Raw genomic sequence first — 23,263 nt, 5'->3', positions numbered from 1 at the left:
AATGCGATAGAACACCTTTGGGATGAATTAGAGCGGAGACTGGGAGCCAGGCCTTCACAAACATTCCCATAGACACACTCATAAACCTTGTGGACAGCCTTCCCAGAAGAGTTGAAGCGGTTATAGCTGCAAAAGGTGGGCCAACCAAGACTGGGATGCCATTAAAGTTCATGTGCGTGTAAAGGCAGGTGTCCCAATACTTTTGGTCATATAGTGTATAACGAACCTTAAATATTAAGGAAAAATAATAACAAAAGCCATTTTCTTATTTTTTTTCTTTCAGCTGCTTAGTAGTTTCTGCCTTCTACTTATTCTTATGTGGTAGTGCAGTGTTAAATTTCGATTAAGTTTTAGTCATATGCCCTGTACACACGGTCGGACATTGATCAGACATTCCGACAACAAAATCCATGGATTTTTTCAGACGGATGTTGGCAAAAAACTTGTCTTGCATACACGCGGTCACACAAAGTTGTCGGAAAATCTGATCGTTCTGAACGTGGTGACGTAAAACACGTACGTCGGGACTATAAACGGGGCAGTAGCCAATAGCTTTCGTCTCTTAATTTATTATGAGCATGCGTGGCACTTTGTGCTTTGGATTTGTGTACACACGATCGAAATTTCCGACAACGGATTTTGTTAAAAATTTTATAGCCTGCTCTCAAACTTTGCGTGTCGGAAATTCCGATGGAAAATGTGTGATGGAGCCCGCACACGGTCGGAATTTCCGACAACAAGGTCCTATCACACAATTTCCATCGGAAAATCTGACCGTGTGTACAGGGCATAAGTCTTTTGACTAAAATGCCATTTAAGTTTTAGTGATATTTTAGTCATCTGAATTGTTTTAGTTTTAGTCGTATTTTAGTCGACTAAAATAGTATTAATTTAGTCGACGAAAATATTTTCGTCTACGAAATTAACACTGCTAGTGAGCACAGTACCATCTATTTACTATCTGCTAAAAACTGAGGAAATGAATTGTGTCATAGGAAACAGAATTACATTTGAATTATAACTGGTGTCTATAGGTAGCAGTAAAAGTTTGCTCACATATATCTCATTATGAACTGCACAAAATTTCTATCTGTACCTGGAAATCGCATGACTCGGAACAGCCAGAGAAGCAAGCCATTCATTATTTTCCTGGGCACCCATAGTTCCATGCAGTCCAGGAAACACTCAACATTATCTGCAGAACAGAAGAAAAAACATAAGCCCAAGGGGTACAAGTTGACTTTCCAACTTAGTTAGGTGTGCAGCTTTGTGTGATGCTCTGTGTCAATGAAAAAGTGTCCTATGTAGATTGAAAGCTACAAATAGAAGAATAATTTTGGAAGATGGATGTCCTTCCCAAACCTGAAGTTGATCCTGGATCACCACTGGACCATCAGAGATCCAGAGATCAAGATACCTCCCATATGGTCTAGTGGCTTGGACTCCAGGTAGCCTGAGTTCGTCTCCCGGTATGGAAAGGACATCCTTCTTTGCAAAACACTTTAGCAACAATTACAAAACCGCATCCACAAGCCCATGAAGTGAAATGATTTGGATTTAGCATTGAACCGTACCCGAGAAGGATTCTGGGATTGGGGCCAGACCACTGCTTTGGAATGGGAAGCCATCAGAGGGAACAGGACACAGGACACTTAAAAGAACAACGAAAAGAAAGAAAAAGCACAATTCTGTAGCACTAATTAGTGGGAAATTCAGTTTCTACATGCAAGGAACAAATGCAGCTTATGTGCATTAAATATTTATATATTATAACCAGTGCCCTGATTCACGTGGCAGCAAGCATAACCAACCCTGTGGAAGTATGAGACATCTCCTGTGATGCCCCAAACTCAAAAAGTATTGGTCTAGGGTTATCATGACCCTCAAAAGTGTAATGGGTACTTTGCTAAATATTTACCCCAAAACTTGCATTCTGGGTAGCATAGAGTATATACTGTATATTTATGAATTATAAACCAGCACCCTGATTCCTGCTACAGGGAATCTAACTGACCCTAGGAAAATCCGATACATCTCCTAGGTCAGGGGTAGGCAACCCTCGGCACTGGTGCCGCAAGTGGCATGTCAAGCCTCTTTTGCTGGCACTCTACTCCCTCCCCATCAGCAGAGCAAAGCAGGGAAGTGTCAAAAGTGTGAGACACTAATGCATTACAATTACAAGAAACCCACAATCAGGTGACAGTTTGTGGAATTACTGTTAAGCTTCTGGGAACTTTGTTGAAATTATTCCTAAATCTTTGCGTCACTTACTACTGGACCCCAGCACTCTGTCTCTTTAAGCCACAGCCAGTATTCAGCGCAATGAAAATCACACCCAACCACTTTTTCTCAGCTGCGGGGGTCTAACTTATGATCCTGCACACAGGCCCACTGCTTTCAGAAAATGCCCCTGACCTGAGCTCATCATTGTGCATCCATTCCAGATGCTTTTATGTGACATCACATACATCCCATACATCCCATACATCACATACATCACATACAAGCACGTGGGCTGGATGTGAGAGGTGGATCAGCAGGATGAGTGTGCCAGGACAGGTAGATGTGTCTCATCTCTGCTTCCTTTCATAACTCTGCATATCACACATCATAGATGAGAAGAGGGTACAGCAGTGGAGCAGATGAGCAGGAGGGTACAGTGGTGGGAAAAATGAGCAGGGGGGGTTCAGAGGAGGGACAGAAGAGCAGGAGGGTACAGCGGTGGGGCATATGTGCAGGGAGGTACAGTGGTGGAAGAGATGAGAAGGGGTTTAGTGTTGGGCCAGATGAGCAGGGGGGTAGAGCAGTGGGGCAGATATGAAAGGAGGTGTATTGGTGGGGCAGATAAGCAGGAGGGTACAGTGGTGGGAAAAATGAGCAGGGGGGGTTCAGAGGTGGGACAGAAGAGCAGGAGGGTACAGCGGTGGGGCATATGTGCAGGGAGGTACAGTGGTGGAAGAGATGAGAAGGGGGTTTAGTGTTGGGCCAGATGAGCAGGGGGGTAGAGCAGTGGGGCAGATATGAAAGGAGGTGTATTGGTGGGGCAGATGAGCAGGGGGTTACAGCGGTGGGGCAGGAGAGCAGGGGGAACAGTGGTGGGACAAGAGAGCAGGGGGAACAGAGGTGAGGCAGAAAAGCAGGAGGAACAGAGGTGGGGCAGAAAAGCAGGGGGGTTACAGAGGTGAGACTGATGTGCAGGAGGTACATTGGTGGGACAGATGAGAAAGCAGGTTACAGTGGTGGGGCAGATGAGCAGATGGGTTCAGTGTTAGGACAGATAAGAAGGTGATTCAGTAGTGAGACAGAAGAGCATGGGGATACGGTGGTGGAGCAGATGTGCGGGGAGATACAGTGGTTGGGTAGATGAGAAAAGGGGTACATTGATGGGGCAGATGAGCAGGGGGTTACAGCAGTGGGGCAGAGGAGCAGAGGGATGCAGAGGAGAAAGGAGGTACAGCGGTGAAAAACATGAGCAGGGGGTTACAGTGGTGGAACAGATGAGCGGGGGGGGTTCAGTGTTGGGCCATATGAGAAGGGGGTTACAGCGGTGGGGCAGATGTGCAGAGGGATGCAGAGGAGAAAGGAGGTACATTGGTGGAACACATGAACAGGAGGTTACAGTGGTGGGGCAGAAGAGCGGGGGGGGGGGTCAGTGTTGGGCCAGATGAGAAGGGGGTTACAGCGGTGGGGCAGATGAGAAAGAGGGTTACAGTGGTGGGGCAGATGAGCAGATAAGTTCAATGTTAGGACAGATGAGAAGATGGTTCAGCGGTGGAGCAGATGTGCATGGAGGTACAGTGGTGGGGCAGATGAGAAAGGAGGAACATTAGTGAGGCAGATGAGCAGGGGGTTACAGTGGTGGGACAGATGAGCAGGGGGTACAGAGGTGGGGCAGATGTGCAGGGTAGTACAGTGGTGGGGCAGATGTGCAGGGTAGGATGTAAAGGATGCAGGATGTAAATTGAGAATGTTAATTTATCACTACTAAAGTAGTTTACAGCATTTACTTTATAAAAAATTATTTTCGTGATTGAGAGTGTGAAGTTGACATTTTTTGTTATAAAATCGGCACGCTCAATTTCTTTGAAAACATTTTTCGGCACACTGTGCTCAAAAGGTTGCCTACCCCTGTCCTAGGTCAGGGCAGCTAACAGAAACTGGAGGATGAGCTCTAAGTACATTGCTGCCAGCTCCTCATTTAACATGTCAAAGGAGACATGCTGAATGGTGGCCCACCTGAGTCAGGCCAAGACCTTCACACAGGATCTAATGACGCACACCCTAATGCGTGAGGACATTCATTCCTTTTAAAGCTATATATGAACTTGTACATGGAGTAACAACGAGAATGTTATTTTATATTTGTTTACTATTTCTATTTGATTATTTGTATGCCTTTGAGTCTTTTCAAACATTACCTGACTGTAATATCAATGTTTGGCCATATGATGTTATGTTTTTAGTCGATCAATAAATTATCTTTTCTACATCCGGTTCCTCCTTATGCCTCACTCAAAGTCCCAAATCGCCCCCTCTTTTTTTCTATGAAATTAGGGATGGAGGCACCTCTTTTCCCGAGGTGCCTCATTTAAAGTCCCAAACCTTCCTTTTTTGCTATATATTCACACAGAATCTGAACTGTCAGATTAAACAACGCAGCATGCATTCCTGTGAAGATCAATGTACATGAAATCTCTAAAAGAAGTCACCATGGTTTTTGTCTGCATGCCCTTCCTCAAACATTTGCATCCTCTGATTTACACTTAGGGATAAGCTAAGTGGACATTTCTACTTTTTCAACCATGCAATTAAAAACTTAGATGATTAAACTTTATCTATACCAGTGGTCTCCAAACTGTGGCCCTTTGCTTGCCTTTACCTGGCCACTGAAACCAACAATGGGGCAATATTATTGCTACTGACAAACAATGGGGCACTATTCCTCCCATTGATGCCAACAATGGGGCACTTTTCCTCAAACTGGCACAAATGATAAGCGTAAGTTCATCTTCAACAACATTTTCCACAAATAACCTCATGCAATTATTTCTTCTAAATCAGGGGTGTCCAACCTTTTGACCTTCCTGGGCCATATTGGAAGAAGAGGGATTGTCTTGGGCCACACCAACAATAAGGATATATCTTACGAGGAGAAAAAGTTAGGCAGATCACAAGTTAACAAACACTGATGTAGATAATGTGCCTATCCGAGTAACAAAAAAAAGTAACAAAAAAAAAAAAAAGTGCGATCTGACACTGTTTTTGATAAACTAACACATCAATATCTGGTTGGATGGATGTAGTAACAATTCTCACAAAATTCTCAAGGTGCTCATCAGATATTATAGTTCTAATTTTGCCCATTCGTGTGCTTCATCCTTTGAATAAATTTGTTCCCAAATATAGGTGCTGCCGAAAACTGATGACATGAATAAGGCGTGATTGTGAAGAGTGAGAGATTTTTCTTTGGGAAGATAAAACGTATTAAAGTCCAGTAAAGAGACTGTCAAATTTTCTGTTCGCATGTGTTTGCTTAGTGTAAACGCATTTTTACCAAAAAAAAATCAACATTTTATGTTGGGCTGCATACATAGCCATCTTGGGCCACAGGTTGGACACCCCTGTTTTAAATAGTACATAGCGGCTATCCACCTGTTTCAAATGCTGCACCTTCTCCCTCTATACAGTCAGCAGTGGTGGGCTCTTCACAAAGCCCCTAGCCCCTTGATCCCACTTTGTCCTGCCATTTGCAAGACAGGCTGAACCCTACAACTTAGAACCCCCTAGCAGCTGTTCTGGGCCTTTCAAACCATGCATGTGTGTTCGTTCCTTCTGAAGCTGAGCTCAGTATTGGCCACTAGGGGCCACACAATTGTAGTGGCCAAACCATCCTGCAAACAACAGAGGACAGAGAGGGATCAAGGGGCCAGCATTTTTTTGTGGTGAGCCCCCCACAGCTGCACGTGCAATGAGAGGAGAAGCACTGGTGGGTACTATTCAGAAGATGTGGAACTACATAAGTGGGATTTTTGGGAAATGTTGCTAAAGGTGTATTTACACCAGGGGTCTCAGACTGGCGGCCCTCCAGCTGTTGCAAAACTACAAATCCCATCATGCCTTTGCCTGTGGGAGTCATGCTTGTAACTTTCAGCCTTGCAATGGCTCATGGGACTTGTAGTTTCGCAACAGCTGGAGGGCCACCAGTTTGAGACCCCCGATTTACACCTTAAAGTTAGAGAAAATCCAAAATATGAGTTGTTGCCAGAACAGTAAAAGAAGGTTCTTTGCAGTGAGAACTATCCCTAAAAGACATGTGCACGATGAATATTTTCGTTTCGCATGCATTGGTTCATTGTAGAATTTATTTTCAATATATTAGTTATGTTGAAGTGATTCATGTTCGAAATTAGTTTTGTACCTTCGTCATTTCTTTCGTATATTATTTGGTCCGAGTGGATTTGAAAAATTTTGCAGTTTTTCCAGAAGATTGCTATATATTAGATCTATTATCGAATTGGAAGGTTTCAATATTTTTGGGGCTAGTCCAACCTACCAAGAGAAATGAAATGAGCTGATTGGACAATATTGACTGGCGTCATGCGCATCCGAATTAACGAATGGGACAAAATTTGAATGAACTCGTTATCCAAATCTGAATTTGAAAATTTAATTCATTTCCCTATGGGCCCAAACTATTATCACATCATGTGATCATCCAGAATGAAAATCAAATGTTTTGATATACTTTATATTAGAACTCAAGCTCAAACTTTGTTTGTGTAGTATAGTAAGACATATTGCTGTCACTGTCCCCTTTAGGGAGCATCCCTTCATTTCCTGTTCCAGTGATTCAAAAGAAAGTTAGAGGCAATTTATCCCAAATTGATGGCAAATCTCATGTATCCCAGTTGTAGCCCCGATGTTCCCCCTGGGAGCTTTCTCCTTTGCTCTTGTTCCAGTGACAGCTGTCAAATTTGAGTGAGTGTGATGGAGCGCTCTCTAACAGATGGAAGTCTCGTTTGGAGGTTGAATAAAAAAATTGTATTGAAGATTCAAGGAGAATAGGTAGAGCCAAAGTGTTTTCAATACAGGCAATGTGGCCCTTTGCTTGCCTTTATCCAGCCCTATTTCTTCCACTAACACCAGTGTTGGGGCACCATTTCTCCCACAGACACCAAAACTGGGGCATTATTCCTCCCCTGAATACTAACAATGGGGCACCATTCCAATCAACTGATACCACTAATGGGGTAAAATTTCTCCTGCTAAATCCAATACATTGTTTACTCCCACTGACACCAGGAAGTTTTCTTATCCCACTGGCCACAGTCTGGCCCACCAGGGGTACCAGAGACATCACTTTGTAACGGAGAGTAATTTTTTATAATATGTCATCATAATATGTGTCTTTTGATATGTCTTTTAAATGATCATTTCATGTTTGAATGATCAAACGATGTTATGTATAAACAATAAATATATTCGTTAATCTATTTATGTGTGGTTGTTGCCTTTAAAGTCCCAACGAAGGGGGATCCTCTTATTTGTCTGGCCTACCTAAAGCCCGAAGGACAATTAACTGACTCTTTGCTTAGAAAGTTTGGAGACCCCATGCTCTACATTAAATAGAAGGTAAAATAACACTCTAAACCGTATACATAAAAAAGAGGGTGGGAAAATCTATGTCTATTAGATTCTCCATGACAGAAGAATATACATGACAAGAATATATAAGCAGCTAGACAAAGTTAAAAATAGACCTGAAATATAAATAATGCTAAAATGATAAAAACACTATACTATAACAAAATATATAAGGAACAATAAAAGATAAGCCATAAATAATTGATAAATTATAAATATAAAACTTTCCCTATTGCATGCTGATGGGTGTTTGTTCAGGCGTTGAATTATGTTGAAGTGATTCATGTTTGAAATTAGTTGATATACAGTGGGGCAAAAAAGTATTTAGTCAGCCACCAATTGTGCAAGTTCTCCCACTTAAAAAGATGAGAGGCCTGTAATTGCCATCATAGGTAGACCTCAACTATGAGAGGCAAAATGTGGAAACAAATCACAGTGCCGGTCCTCGGCTCTTCTCGGCCACTTTCGTCTTCACTCGAGCGCTGCCCGAACCTAGCCGAGTGTACTCGGCTAGGTTTGGATAGCTCCGCTCGGGACTACGAGTGGAGCCGAAAGTAAACGAGAGCCGCCGAAAAGAGCCGAGGACCGGCTCTGTGTATTTCGGCGCCGGCGGGGCCATTTTCAAATTGCGGTCGGCGATTTTGAAAGACAGGATGGCGGGGTCCGGGATCACGGGATGCGAGGCTGCACTGGGGAAGGCTGCACTGACCAGGCTGCACTGGGGAAGGCTGCACTGACCAGGCTGCACTGGGGAAGGCTGCACTGATGAAGGCTGCACTGGGGAAGGCTGCACTGACAAGGCTGCACTGGGGAAGGCTGCACTGACAAGGCTGCACTGACATGGCTGCACTGACATGGCTGAACTGACAAGGCTGCACTGGGGAAGGCTGCACTGACAAGGCTGCACTGACATGGCTGCACTGACATGGCTGCACTGACAAGGCTGCACTGACATGGCTGCACTGGGGCAAGGCTGCACTGAGAAGGCTGCAATGATGGGCATTTAAATGTAAGTTTTTTTTCCTTCAACTTCCCTCCTAAAAGTTTTTTTTTCCTTAAAATTCCCTCCTAAATTGGGGTGCGTGTTATACGCCGGTGCGTGTTATACACCGATAAATACGGTATTTGGTCAATATCAAAAATTCATCTCAATACTTTGTTATATATCCTTTGTTGGCAAGGACAGAGGTCAAACATTTTCTGTAAGTCTTCACAAGGTTGTCACACACTGTTGCTGGTATGTTGGCCCATTCCTCCATGCAGATTTCCTCTAGAGCAGTGATGTTTTGGGGCTGTCACTGGGCAACACAGACTTTCAACTCCCTCCAAAGGTTTTCTATGGGGTTGAGATCTGGAGACTGGCTAGGCCACTACAGGACCTTGAAATGCTTCTTACGAAGCCACTCCTTCATTGCCCGGGCGGTGTGTTTGGGATCATTGTCATGCTGAAAGACCCAGCCACGTTTCATCTTCAATGCCCTTGCTGATGGGAGGAGGTTTGCACTCAAAATCTCACGATACTTGGCCACATTCATTCTTTCATGTAGTCGTCCTGTTCCCTTTGCAGAAACAGCCCCAAAGCATGATGTTGCCACCCCCATGCTTCGCAGTAGGTATGGTGTTCTTTGCTTGCAACTCAGCATTCTCTCTCCTCCAAACACGACAAGTTGTGTTTCTACCAAACAGTTCTACTTTGGTTTCATCTGACCATATGACATTCTCCCAATCCTCTTCTGGATCATCCAAATGCTCTCTAGCAAACCTCAGATGGGCCCGGACATGTACTGGCTTAAGCAGGGGGACACGTCTGGCACTGCAGGATCTGAGTCCCTGGCGGCGTAGTGTGTTACTGATGGTAGCCTTTGTTATGTTGGTCCCAGCTTTTTGCAGGTCATTCACTAGGTCCCCCCGTGTGGTTCTGGGATTTTTGCTCACCGTTTTTGTGATAATTTTGACCCCACAGGGTGAGATCTTGCGTGGAGCCCCAGATCAAGGGAGATTATCAGTGGTCTTGTATGTCTTTCATTTTATAATTATTGCTCCCACAGTTGATTTCTTCACACCAAGCTGATTGCCTTTTGCAGATTCAGTCTTCCCAGCCTGGTGCAGGTCTACAATTTTGTTTCTGGTGTCCTTCGACAGCTCTTTGGTCTTCACCATAGTGGAGTTTGGAGTGTGACTGTTTGAGGTTGTGGACAGGTGTCTTTTATACTGATAACAAGTTCAAACAGGTGCCATTAATACAGGTAATGAGTGGAGGACAGAGGAGCCTCTTAAAGAAGAAGATACAGGTCTGTGAGAGCCAGAAATCTTGCTTGTTTGTAGGTGACCAAATACTTATTTTCCACCATAATTTGCAAATAAATTCTTTCAAAAATCAGACAATGTGATTGTCTGGATTTGTTTCCACATTTTGCCTCTCATAGTTGAGGTATACCTATGATGGCAATTACAGGCCTCTCATCTTTTTTAAGTGGGAGAACTTGCACAATTGGTGGCTGACTAAATACTTTTTTGCCCCACTGTACCTCTGTGGAAGTCATTTTATACCCTGCATGTGCAGCGTGTTTTCCAACCGTCCCTCTCTTTTGGGCGCCAAATACATTTGACTTGTCTTGCAATGTCTACCCACCTATATGTTGATAATCTTGGTTTCCGTTCCTTACATCCCTTCACCAATGCATAACAACCTTAATTATTATTATTACAAGATATATATATCTTTATATCTATCTATATAGATGTAGTATAGAGGTCTGTGTACATAACTAACATGGTAGTTTTGTATTTATGATTTAAAAATTATTCATGTCTCTTTTATTGTTTCTTATAAATTGTGTACAGATCCATCAATTTTTAACAATTTTTTTTCTCATAATTAGTGTTTTCTTTAATAATTTTAGCATTATTTAGTTTTTCAAAATTTGCAACAATCGCCATTTTATTCCCTAGGGGGTCTGCTAAAAAAATATATATATATATATATAATGTTTAGGGGTTATAAGTAATTTTCTAGCAAAAATTTCTGATTTAAACTTGTAAATAAAAAGTGCCAGAAAAGGCTTGGTCTTCAAATCTCACTTTGGAAACCGCAGCTTGGCCCTGCATCCTATTATTAAAGTAGAACTATAGGCAAAACTTTGTTTTCTCTTTTTGGATAGAGTAAAAGAGGCTTATAACCCCTGTCTGTTTATTTCTTTACCATTTGTGTCCTATTGAGGAGATTTACCTTCACTTCCTGTCCCACAGCTAAACAGGAAGTAAGAGATAATCCCTGCAAATTAAGGGAATTCCTTGGGGACCCCTAGGTCACCTGAACTAGTGTCCCTATTGGAAGATTTTCTCTCTATTACTTTTCTGGGTACAACCCAAAATTAGGGTCTTATTTTACTTTCACTTTTGATGATAATGATAAACAGGACGAATAGAGAGGGTGAATCTCCCCAACAGGGGCAGAGGTAGCAATAAAAACCGAATAGGTGTTCTAAACTATCGCCACTCTATCCAAAACTAAAAAAAAGTTTTGCCTTTAATGCTTTCAAGTCTATGATCTACCAGAACACCCAGACCCTTCTCCACCATTTTCTCCTCCTACCATGTATGTTGCATGCGTGTTTTTAGCCCCCAGGTCCATAGCTTTACATTTATCAACATTAAGACTTATGCCCTGTACACACGGTCGGACATTGATCGGACATTCCGACAACAAAATCCATGGATTTTTTCCGACGGATGTTGGCTCAAACTTGTCTTGCATACACACGGTCACACAAAGTTGTCGGAAAATCTGATCGTTCTGAACGCGGAGACGTAAAACACGTACGTCAGGACTATAAATGGGGCAGTAGCCAATAGCTTTCGTCTCTTAATTTATTCTGAGCATGCGTGGCACTTTGTGCGTCGGATTTGTGTACACACAATCGGAATTTCTGACAACGGATTTTGTTGTCAGAAAATTTTATAGCCTGCTCTCAAACTTTGTGTGTCGGAAATTCCGAGGGAAAATGTGTAATGGAGCCGACACACAGTTGGAATTTCCGACAACAAGGTCCTATCATACATTTTCCGTCGGAAAATCCGACCGTGTGTACAGTGCATAATTCTTCACATAGATGTCTAATTAAAGAGGAAGTAAACCCTGATGGGTTTTACTTCCTCTTTGTTTCCCTGCAAAGGTAAAGCATAATGGGCTACTATACATCGCATAGTAGCCCATTATGTGTTACTTACCTGACACAGGAGCCTGTGATGTCCCCGATTTCCTCACTGGCAGCGAGCGTCCATTCTTCACCCCTCTTCCTTCCGGGGCTGCAAACTCCGGCTCTGTGACTGGCCAGGGTCGTGTGATGTCACTCCTGCGCATGTGCGCGGGAGCCGCCCGTCACGGCATGACCCTAGCTTGAAACGGCACAGCGTGCCCTTTCAAGAGTGTGCATGCGCCGAATACATCGGCGCATGCGCAGAAGACAGCATTGTTTGGGGAAATAGTAAATATTTCATAAACCATGTAGGTTTAGGAGATATTTCAAGCACCTACAGGTAAGCCTTAAAGGGGTTGTAAAGGTAAAATTTTTTTCACCTTAATGCATTCTATGCATTAAGGTGAAAAAACTTTTGACAGTACCGCCGCCCCCAGCCCCCCCGTTTTACTTACCTGACGCCTCGAATCTTCGCTCCTCGTCCTCGTCAGCTTCATTGCAGCTCAGCCTGGTCGCTGATTGGCTGCAGTGGATGGATTGAAAGCAGCGCAGCCATTGGCTCGCGCTGCTGTCAATCACATCCGATGACGCGGCGCGCCGGGGGGCGGGGCCGAGTGATACAGCGAGCGGCTATAGCCGCCGGCTGTATCACGGGAGCGCGCCCGCAAGCACTCACCACCGTGCGAGGGAGCTCGCATGAAGGTGGTAAATGCTTGCGGGGAGGAGCTGAAACAGCCGCCGAGGGACCCCAGAAGACCAGGTTCGGGGCCACTCTGTGCAGAACGAGCTGCACAGTGAAGGTAAGTATAACATGTTTGTTATTTTAAAAAAAAAAAAAAAACATCTTTACAACCCCTTTAATCTAGGCTTACCTGTAGGTGAAAGTGGTCTATAAGGATTTACAACCACTTTAAACAGTGCATTGAGGTTGTCTTGTAAGTTAGAGACATCCTGTAAGGATATTAGTCAACTCCATAGCTTGGTGTCATCTGCAAAGACTGAAATGGTACTTTTAATCTCAGACCCAATATCATTTATAAAGATATTAAAAAGTAAGGGTTCTAACCAGGGCTTTTTTTCAGCGGGAATGCGGGGGAATGCAGTTCCGGCACCTCCAGCACTGAATGTACTTACTGGAAAGGGGTGCTGGAGGGTCTGTTGATTTTTGCTGCTGGGGTATCTATTATGGCTGGTGGGGATCTGGTTTAGGGTGGGTGTCTATTGTTGCTGGATAAGTCTACTGTTGCTGGTGGGGGGTCTTATCTTGCTGGGGGGGTCAATTGTTCCTGGGTGAGATCTACTGTTGAGGGAGAGGTCTATTGTTGCTGGCTGCTGGAGAGTCTATTGATGCTGGCTGCTGAGAAATCTGTTATTTCTGCTAGGGGTCTATTGTTGCTGGGGTGGTATTTTGTTGTGGGGGGTCCATTGTTGCTGGGGGAAAGTATTTTGTTGTGTGGGGGATCCATTATTGCTGGGGGGGAACTCTTTTGTTGTGTGGGGGGTCCATTGTTGCTGGGTGGAAAGTCTTTTGTTGCGTGGGGGATCTATTGTTTCTGGGGGATCTATTGTTGCTGTGGAAGGTCTATTGTTTCTGGGGTGGAGACTATTGTTGCAGGGGTGGGGCATATTGTTGCTCATTGCAAGGAATGTTTGAAAATCTTTCTTGTTTTCATTACCAAATTTAATAGAAATCACTGAGTAGCACAAAATACTCGGTTCTGTATTCTCTGAAAGGTGCTGGGAGGGGGTGGAACCAAGGAATGGTGCTCAGAGACGAGTAGGGGGCATAGATGAAGTGTGACTCAGAAGGGTGGCGTTCCTGCACCTATTCCCTGAGAAAAAAAGCCCTGGTTCCAACACTGAACCTTGGGGTACACCACTGATAACCTTAGACCATTCAGAGTAAGAATCATTAACCACTACTCTCTGAATTCTGTCTTTTAGCCAGTTTTCTATACATTTACAAACTGATCTTTCCAAGCCTGTAGACTTTACCTTACATATTAGCCATGTGTGGCGAACTGTGTCAAACGCTTTTGCAAAATCCAAGTATACCAGGTCCACCGCCACCCCTCTGTCCAAGGTTTTACTTACCTCCTTATAAAAAGAAATCAGGTTTATCTGTCAACTTCATGAATCCATGCTGTCTTGCTTAAAATTGTCCACTTGTTCAGGACACATATTACAGAGATTTCCTCCCATTCCCTGCTGTGTTTACAAGACAAAAAGTTATGGAGGTTTAATGAGACATGTATCATAGGCCCTTGAGTTACACACAAACAATGCAGGAATAAAATACACAAGTAAATAGACCACTACTTGGTGTTTCAATGTAGGTCTACGGACTACTCTAACTTGATCCAACCATGGCCTTCCATACCACATACTCATACTTCCTCTTCTTCTTTAAGGCCCGGTTCACACTGGTGCCGTGCAGAAACCACAAGTGATTTGGACAAGAATAGCACCGCATTCCTGTTTAAATCACATGCGAATCTGCAGCAGTGCTATTTGAGACATTCATTTTTTTATGGCTCAATCTGCACGGCATCCATACCAAAATTGTGCAGGATCCTTTTTTTTTTCCCGCATCAGAATCGGATTGCATGGGTGTTCACACCCATGTGATCCAATTCTGAAAATCGCACTGCATTTTTCAAACCGATTTTGGGGTGACATTAACTTAACATACACACCCGCAGCTTGCATGAACGGGCTGCGATTTTGATGCAGTCCGGGAAACGCACCAGTGTGAATGGGGCCTAACTCTTCTGACGCTCCTGCCTCTTCACTAAATGCCATTTCAGACAGGACTGTGCTGTCTGACAACTTCCCATGCTGGCACTACCACCAGGACTGTTTAACCAACTGACCTCCGGAAGATTTACCCACATTCCTGACCAGGCCATTTTTTGCGATACCGCACTCAGTGCGTTACTTTAACTGACGATTGCGCGATCATGCAACGCTGTACCCAAATAAAAGGTATGTCCTTTTTTTCACAAATAGAGTTTTCTTTTGGTGGTATTTGATCAGCACTGCGCTTTTTATTTTTTGCGCTATAAATAAAACTTTTTTTTTTTTTTTACTTTCTTCTTTAAAACACATCCAATAAAAAAAAAAAAAAAAAAAAAAAAAAAACAGATTTCTTTATAAATTTAGGCCAATGTGTATTCAGCTACATATTTTTGGTAAAAAAAAATCCCAATAAACATATATTGATTGGTTTGCGCAAAAGTTATAGCGTCTACATAATATGGGAAATATACTGGATTTTTTGGTTTTGTTTATACTAGTATTGGCGGGGAACGACTTATAGCGGTACTGCGATATTGTGGTGGACAGTCAAACACTAACTGACACTTTATGAGAACCAGTGACACTAATACAGTAATCAGTGCTAAAAAATATGCACTGTCACTGTACTAATGACACTGGCTGGGAATGGGTTAAACATCTATGAGATGTGGGAAGTGACTATGGGAAGTGATGGATTTTATTCCCTGCTTTTCAGGGACACAAAATCCATTACTCCCCCCCCCCCGGTCAGAACAGAAATCGCACTTGTTTACATAGACAGAGCTCCGTTCTGTGTCTCTGCCCATCGATTGGCGGGTGCCGGCGGACATCTAGTGCTTGGAACCTGCAGATTGACTTCTGCTGTGAGTAATCAAAGCAGGAGCGGGCAGGCCGTGGCACACAAGTGCGCCCCCTAAGTGGAAGTGCATAATCACGTATATATACATATATATATATATATATATATATATATATATATATATATATATATATACATATATATATATATATATATATACATATATATATATATATACATATATATATATACGTGATTCTGCACAGGAGCGCTGCCCTGTAGCAGTATACAGTCCCTTGAAAAAGTATTCATACCCTTGAACTTTTCCACATTTTGTCATGTTACAACCAAAAACGTAAATGTATTTTATTGGGATTTTAAGGGATAAACACAAAGTGGCACATAATTGTGAAGTGGAAGGAAGATGATAAATGGTTTTCAACATTTTTTACAAATAAATATCTGAAAAGTACGGCCTGCATTTGTATTTAGACCCTTTTACTCTGATAGTGCTAACTAAAATCTAGTGGAACCAATAGCTTTCAGAAGTCACCTAATCTGTAAATAGAGTCTGCCTGTGTGTAATTTAATCTCAGTATAAATACAGTATGGCACAACTGCAAACCTACCAAGACATGGCAGTCCACCTAAACTGACAGGCTGGGCAAGGAGAGCATTAATCAGAGAAGCAGCCAAGAGGTCTATGGTAACTCTGGAGGAGCTGCAGAGATCCACACCTCAGGTAGGAGAATCTGTCCACAGGACAACTATTAGTTGTGCACTCCACAAATCTAGCCTTTATGGAAGAGTGGCAAGAAGAAAGCCATTGTTGAAAGAAACCCATAAGAAGTCCTGTTTTCAGTTTGTGAGAAGCCATGTGGGGGGGACACAGCAAACATGTGGAAGAAGGTGCTATGGCCAGATGAGACCAAAAGTGAACTTTTTTGGCCCAAAAGCAAAACGCTATGTGTGGCGGAAATCTAACATTGCACATCACCCTGAACACACCATCCCCACTGTGAAACATGGTGGTGGCAGCATCATGTTGCAGGGATGGTTTTCTTCAGCAGGGACAGGGAAGCTGGTCAGAGTTGATGGGAAGATGGATGGAGTCAAATACAGGGCAAGAAAACCTGTTAGAGTCTGCAAAAGACTTGAGACAGGGGCAGAGGTTCACCTTCCAGCAGGACAACGACCCTAAACATACAATCAGAGCTACAATGGAATGGTTTACATCAAAGCATATTCATGTGTTAGAATGGCCCAGTTGAAGTCCAGACCTAGATCCAATTGAGAATCTGTGGCAAAGACTTAAATATCACTGTTCACAGACACTCTCCATCCACTCTGACAAATTTTGAGCTATTTTGCAAAGAAGAATGGGCAAAAATTTCAATCTTTAGATGTGCAAAGCTGGTAGAGACATCCCTGAAAAGACCTGCAGCTGTAATTGCAGTGAAAGGAGGTTCTACAAAGTATTGACTCAGGGGGGCTAAATACAAATGTACTCCACACTTTTCACCTATTTACTTGTAAAAAATGTTGATAACCATTTATTATTTTCCTTCTACTTCACAATTATGTGCCACTTTGGGGGTCATTTACTAAGATGAATGCACTGCGCTGGTTCAGACCTTAATTGGTGCACTGGATAGATCCTTAATTCAGCGTGTGAACCGGCGCACACACAGGAGTACCTACACGCGAGAATGTTTCCAGCGCGATGGGTTCTCGGCGCTCGCTGCAATAGGAAAAACACATCTTCCTATTAAAGCAGCACAAGCATCTTCCGGGTGCATGCCAGGCCCTTCGGTCTGGTATGGATTGTAAGGGGAATCCCCTACGCCAAAAAAACGGCGTGGGGGGTCCCCCAAAATCCATACCAGACCCTTATCCAAGCACGCAGCCCGGCCGGTCAGCTTGTTAGTGTTCACTCCAGGTTTTCTTTTCCTGCTGTACCTTTATGCACTAGTGTAAGTTTTCTACCTTCCTTAACTTCAATTGGTTTGGCAGTATTACACTATGGCCAGTTTCTTTTTATTTACATGTCTATGAGATGGAAGTCTGGTGTCCTCATTACATTCCTTCAGCCATGATGAACACAGTTTAGGAGCACAATTTGGATTCTCTATACCAAGACGTGATACAGGCTGGTGTTTGCTTGCCTTGCGGTAAGCGCAATTATTGGGTATTTGTGGATACTGTATGGGGTGTTACTCACATTTTTACACTATTGACTCTAGTTGGATTCACCCAAGGGGTCTCTTTTGGACTGATTTCAGATCAATACCTCACATTTTATTTTCTGTTACTATATATGGACACTTATTTTGATTTGCAGATATTATATATTGACACTTATGTTTGATTCATGCGCACATGCGTAGACCCATGTATTTTTCATAATTTTCATATTCCTCAACGTTTTTGCATTTTTATATGTACTTCCTAACGGAAGCTTTTGTGATTGTTTCACGTGTTTCATTTTGTATTTAGCGTGGTTATTTCTTTTTTAATAGTTATTTTGGTGCACATCTCACTGTTTAACTGCTGCTTCTTGGGGGGGTTAGTTTTTATAGGTAGCGCAGTATTTATTTGTTTTTTATGTTTTCACCTTGTCACCATGTTGATGAGGACAAGGGCCTCTTCCCGACAACCCTAGCCATTGGTTGTCGGGGTCTGCGGGCGGGGGGGCTTATCAGAATCCGGGAGCCCCCTTTAATAAGGGGGCCCCCGGATCCCGGCCCCCCCACCCTACGTGAATGAGTATGGGGTACATGGTACCCCTACCCATTCACCTGGGGGAGAAAAGTGTCAGGAAAAAAACACACTACGCAGGTTTTAAAAGTAGTTTTATTAGGCAGCTCCGGGGGTCTTCTTCCGACTTCGGGGGTCTTCTTCCACGCTCTCCGCATCTTCTCCCGGTGTCTGGTTCTTCTCCGCGCTGTCCGGCCTTTTCTCCCGTGTCCGGTATCTTCTGCCGGCCTCCCCCTGCTATCTTCTTCCAGCTCTTTTGCTAACGGGGGCCCGGTCCAAAAGGTGTTCCAAAAGATATGCATGAAATCGGTATTGAGGGAACTGCACCACCAGCAACTAGGTGACCGGGTAGGGAACATCTTAGCCAATCTAGCTGGAGTAAGATACAGTATATGTTGTACATATACCATTTGCAATTTGTATTGGTCACTATTTAATTCATTGAGGTTTTTAGTTAATTAATAGTCACAGCGCCCCCTACCACTATTACATTTTCATTGCACAGTAGGCCACCTACAGCACTTGGGGAGCAGCTTAACTAGCACACTAATCAGGCATTGACACAAGGTTTTCTATTATTCAAAATGATAAACGCAACACTTTTGTGTAGGCTCCGTAGCCACGGACCTGACGTCAACACACATCATTCGGCTAGCTTTATTGCGGCTGAGCTGTCTGTTTCTTTGGAACTTTCTGTTTTACATATGATGTCAGCAATCCATCATTTTTAAATAAAGAATTTTAAGTACTACACCGTGGAGGATCCTCTGTCTATCTGATTTCTCCCTACATGTCATGAGCGATCTCAGAGGCACAGATCCTATGATAATCCCAGTGCTCGGGAAGGACTGAAGTGGAATCTCAAGCCCGCAAGTATAATCAGCTGTTCCTGCCTGCTGAAGCAGCCGTTCACGCCTGTTGGATCCGATATCTCAGAGCTCGTAAGACCCCCGTTATAGGGGTCCATTACATCTGGTAAGCGCCCCCCCCCCCTTCTTTTTCCATTGTTGGATGTGTGCAAACACCAGGGGAGATTGAATGTTACTAGATGAAGCAAGGACCCACACGGATATACAGAGTCTGATTGTTTATAATTGGACATTACATTGTATCTATTTTCCAGGACGCTATTTTGTCTCCTTTCACATTCACCCACCAGCATGTTAGCATGTTACATTATGATGTTTAGGTTGAGGATGTTTTTTTAAACACTTATTCAAAACACTTTTTTCTGATATTGGTAGCGCACCTTAAATTATTATTTTTATTTATTGTTGGAACTGGATATTCAGGTTTTTTTGGGGGTGCAGCACCTTTTGTCAGTGTTTTGGTCATCATTATTTTATGATCATTTGGATTTGTATTCATTAATTGAATCACTTATTATTATTGCGGGGTGCTGGGGTTAGCATAGATTGCTTTCGATCCTATTTATCATGAGCTGAACTTAAAGATCTACGACTTTATTTATGTACACAAAAGGCCTATTTTTCTCAAATATTGTTCACAAATCTGTCTAAATCTGTGTTAGTGAGCACTTCTCCTTTGCCATGATAATCCATCCACCTCACAGGTGTGGCATATCAATATGCTGATTAGACAGCATGATTATTGCACAAGTGTGCCTTAGGCTGGCCACAATAAAAAGCCACTCTAAAATGTGCAGTTTTATCACACAGCGCAATGCCACAGATGTGGCAAGTTTTTAGGGAGTGTGCAATTGACATGCTGACTGCAGCAATGTCTGCCAGAGCTGTTGCCCTTGAATTGAATGTTAATTTCTCTACCATAAGCCGTCCCCAAATGCATTTCAGAGAATTTGAATCCAACCGGCCCACAATCGCAGACAACATGTAACCACACCAGCCCAGTACCTCCACATCCAGCATCTTCACCTCCAAGATTGTCTGAGACCAGCCACCCAGACAGTTGCTGCAACAATTGGTTTGCATAACCAAAGAATTTCTGCACAAACTGACAGAAACCGTCTCAGGGAAGCTCATCTGCATGCTCGTCGTCCTCATCGGGGTCTCAACCTGACTGCAGTTTGAAGTTGTAAACCGACTTGAGTGGGCAAATGCTCACATTCGATGGGGTCTGGCACTTAGGAGAGGTGTTCTCTTCACGGATGAATCCAGGTTTTCACTGTACAGGGCATATGGCAGACAGTGTTATGGCGTCATGTGGGTGAGCGGTTTGCTGATGTCAACATTGTGGATTGAGTGGCCCATGGTGCCGGTGGGGTTATGGTATGGGCAGGCGTATGCTATGGACAACGAACACAGGTGCATTTTATTGATAGCATTTTGAATGCACAGGGATACCATGACGAGATCCTGAGGCCCATTGTTGTGCCAATTATCCACGACCATCCGCTCATGTTGCAGCATTATAATGCACGGCCCCATGTTGCAATTCCTGGAAGCTGAAAACATCCCAGTTCTTGCATGACCAGCATACTCACCGGACATGTCACCCATTGAGCATGTTTGGGATGCTCTGGATCAACGTAAATGACAGTGTGTTCCAGTTCCTGCCAATATCCAGCAACTTCGCACAGCCATTGAAGAGTAATGGACCAACATTGTACAGGCCACAATCAACAACCTGGTCAACTCTAGGCGAAGGAGATGTGCTGCACTGGGTGAAGCAGATGGTGGTCACACCAGATACTGACTGGTTTTTGGACTGCCTGGACCCCCACTACAGTAAAATTGCACATTTTAGAGTGGCCTTTTATTGTGGCCAAGGCACACCTGTGCAATAATCATGCTGTCTAATCAGCATCTTGATATGCCACACCAGTGAGGTGGACGGATTATCTTGGCAAAGGAGAAGTGCTCACTAACACAGATTTAGACAGATTTCTGAACAATATTTGAGAGAAATAGGCCTGCCTTTTGTGTACATAGAAAAAGTCATAGATCTTTCAGCTCATGATTAATAGGGGCAATCACAAAAGTATTGCGTTTATAATTTTGCTCAGTGCATCAGTGTCCCCAGAGAGCCCTCCACTTACATCAGGGTCCCCAGAGCCCCCCTCATTACATCAGGGTCCTCAGAGAGCCTCCTCCTTACATCAGGGTCCCCAGAGAGCCCCTCCTTACATCAGGGTCCCCAGAGAGCCCCCCTTACATCAGGGTCCCCAGAGAGCCCCCCTTACATCAGGGTCCCCAGAGAGCCTCCTCCTTACATCAGGGCCCCAGAGAGCCTCCTTCTTACATACGGGTCCCCAGAGAGCCCCCCTTACATCAGGGTCCCCAGAGAGCCCCTTCCTTACATCAGGGTCCCCAGAGAGCCCCCCCACTTACATCAGGGTCCCCTGAGAGCCCCTTCCTTACATCTGGGTCCCCAGAGAGCCTCCTTCTTACATCAGGGTCCCCAGAGAGCTTCCTCCTTACATCAGGGTCCTGAGAGAGCCTCTTCCTTTCATCAGGGTCCCCAGAGAGCCCCTTCCTTACATCAGGGCCCCAGAGAGCCTCTTCCTTACATCAGGGTCCCCAGAGAGCCTCCTCCTTACATCAGGGTCCCCAGATAGCCTCCTCTTTACATCAGGGTCCCCAGAGAGCCCCTTCCTTACATCAGGGTCCCCAGAGAGCCCCTTACTTACATCAGGGTCCCCAGAGAGCCCTCCCCTTACATCAGGGTCCCCAGAGAGCCCCTTCCTTACATCTGGGTCCCCAGAGACCCTCCTTCTTACATCAGGGTCCCCAGAGAGCTTCCTCCTTACATCAGGGTCCCGAGAGAGCCTCTTCCTTTCATCAGGGTCCCCAGAGAGCCCCTTCCTTACATCAGGGTTCCCAGAGAGTCTCTTCCTTACATCAGGGTCCCCAGAGAGCCTCCTCCCTACATCAGGGTCCCCAGAGAGCCTCCTCTTTACATCAGGGTCCCCAGAGAGCCCCTTCCTTACATCAGGGTCCCCAGAGAGCCTCTTCCTTACATCAGGGTCCCCAGAGAGCCCCTTCCTTACATTAGGGTCCCCGGAGAGCCCCCTCCTTACATGAAAAAAAGAAAAAAAGCCCCCTTGGGAATGGGATTTTAAAAGTGACTGGAAACAGCAGAGTATGTATAAAAATATAAATCTTATTGGATATAATACAAACATTCATGAATTAAAAATAAATCATGTGGAATATACAAATCCAATTAGAATGTAGATTGAATACATGTAAAAAATGTCTCTTTGTAAGACCCAACAACCGTTTCTGGCTTGATGCCCTTCTTCAGGTACGGCTAATGTTAAAAAGTTTTCTCCAGATCCAAAAAATTCAGTAAGTTCCAGCGAGGGTCCTCGCACAGTCTCCAAAGAAGGAACAACTCACCGACTAAAGATCTAAAATTAGTGGCATGTTCCCCAGCTTTGATAACATAGATGACTCGTTTAAAAAGAGATGGGAGAGCAAACTTCAGAAATGCAGCCTAAAAATTATGAAGCTACTGATAGAAGAATACCTCAAACTAATTACACTTGATTTGATTGTAGCCGTATTAGTGCAATTGTGACAGAGAAAATTGAGTACTGTCCGTGATACTTTTTTTATTTATTTATTTGCACTAACATACAATTTTTCAGGACAAGCTTTCGGGGTATGTCCCCTTCTTCAAGGTCCAAGCAGTACTGATTCACAAATTTTTAAGAAGAATGTTAAAGAAGAAAAAAAAAAAAAAAATAGAGAAAACCAAACACACTCTGATTATGAAGTCACAAATAATGGAAGCAAACCCTGCAATAAAAAACGTTGCAAACTATGCAACCAGATCAATCTATCCAAAAGTATTACCCACACAAATGGGACCTTCAGTATCATGGGATCTTACAACTGTACCTCCAGTAATGCTGTGTACCTCATCCAATGCAAAAGGTGCAGCAAAGGGGATGAATTTGCACAGACATACCATCAAAGAACATAAAGAAGACAGTTTATGCACACCTGTGGGACATCATTTCTCACAACTGGACCACACTATAGAAGACCTCAATGTTTTAGTTCTTAAAGGGAATTTCAGAACTATCCAAGAAAGGAAAACGTTTGAACTAAGAATGATACTTCTTTTTGACACGAAA

The sequence above is a fragment of the Aquarana catesbeiana genome, linkage group LG05 (assembly GCF_042186555.1).
Source record: "Aquarana catesbeiana isolate 2022-GZ linkage group LG05, ASM4218655v1, whole genome shotgun sequence".
Taxonomy (NCBI): Eukaryota; Metazoa; Chordata; class Amphibia; order Anura; family Ranidae; genus Aquarana; species Aquarana catesbeiana.
The sequence above is the reverse complement of the archived record's forward strand: the minus strand, read 5'-3'. Positions refer to the sequence as shown.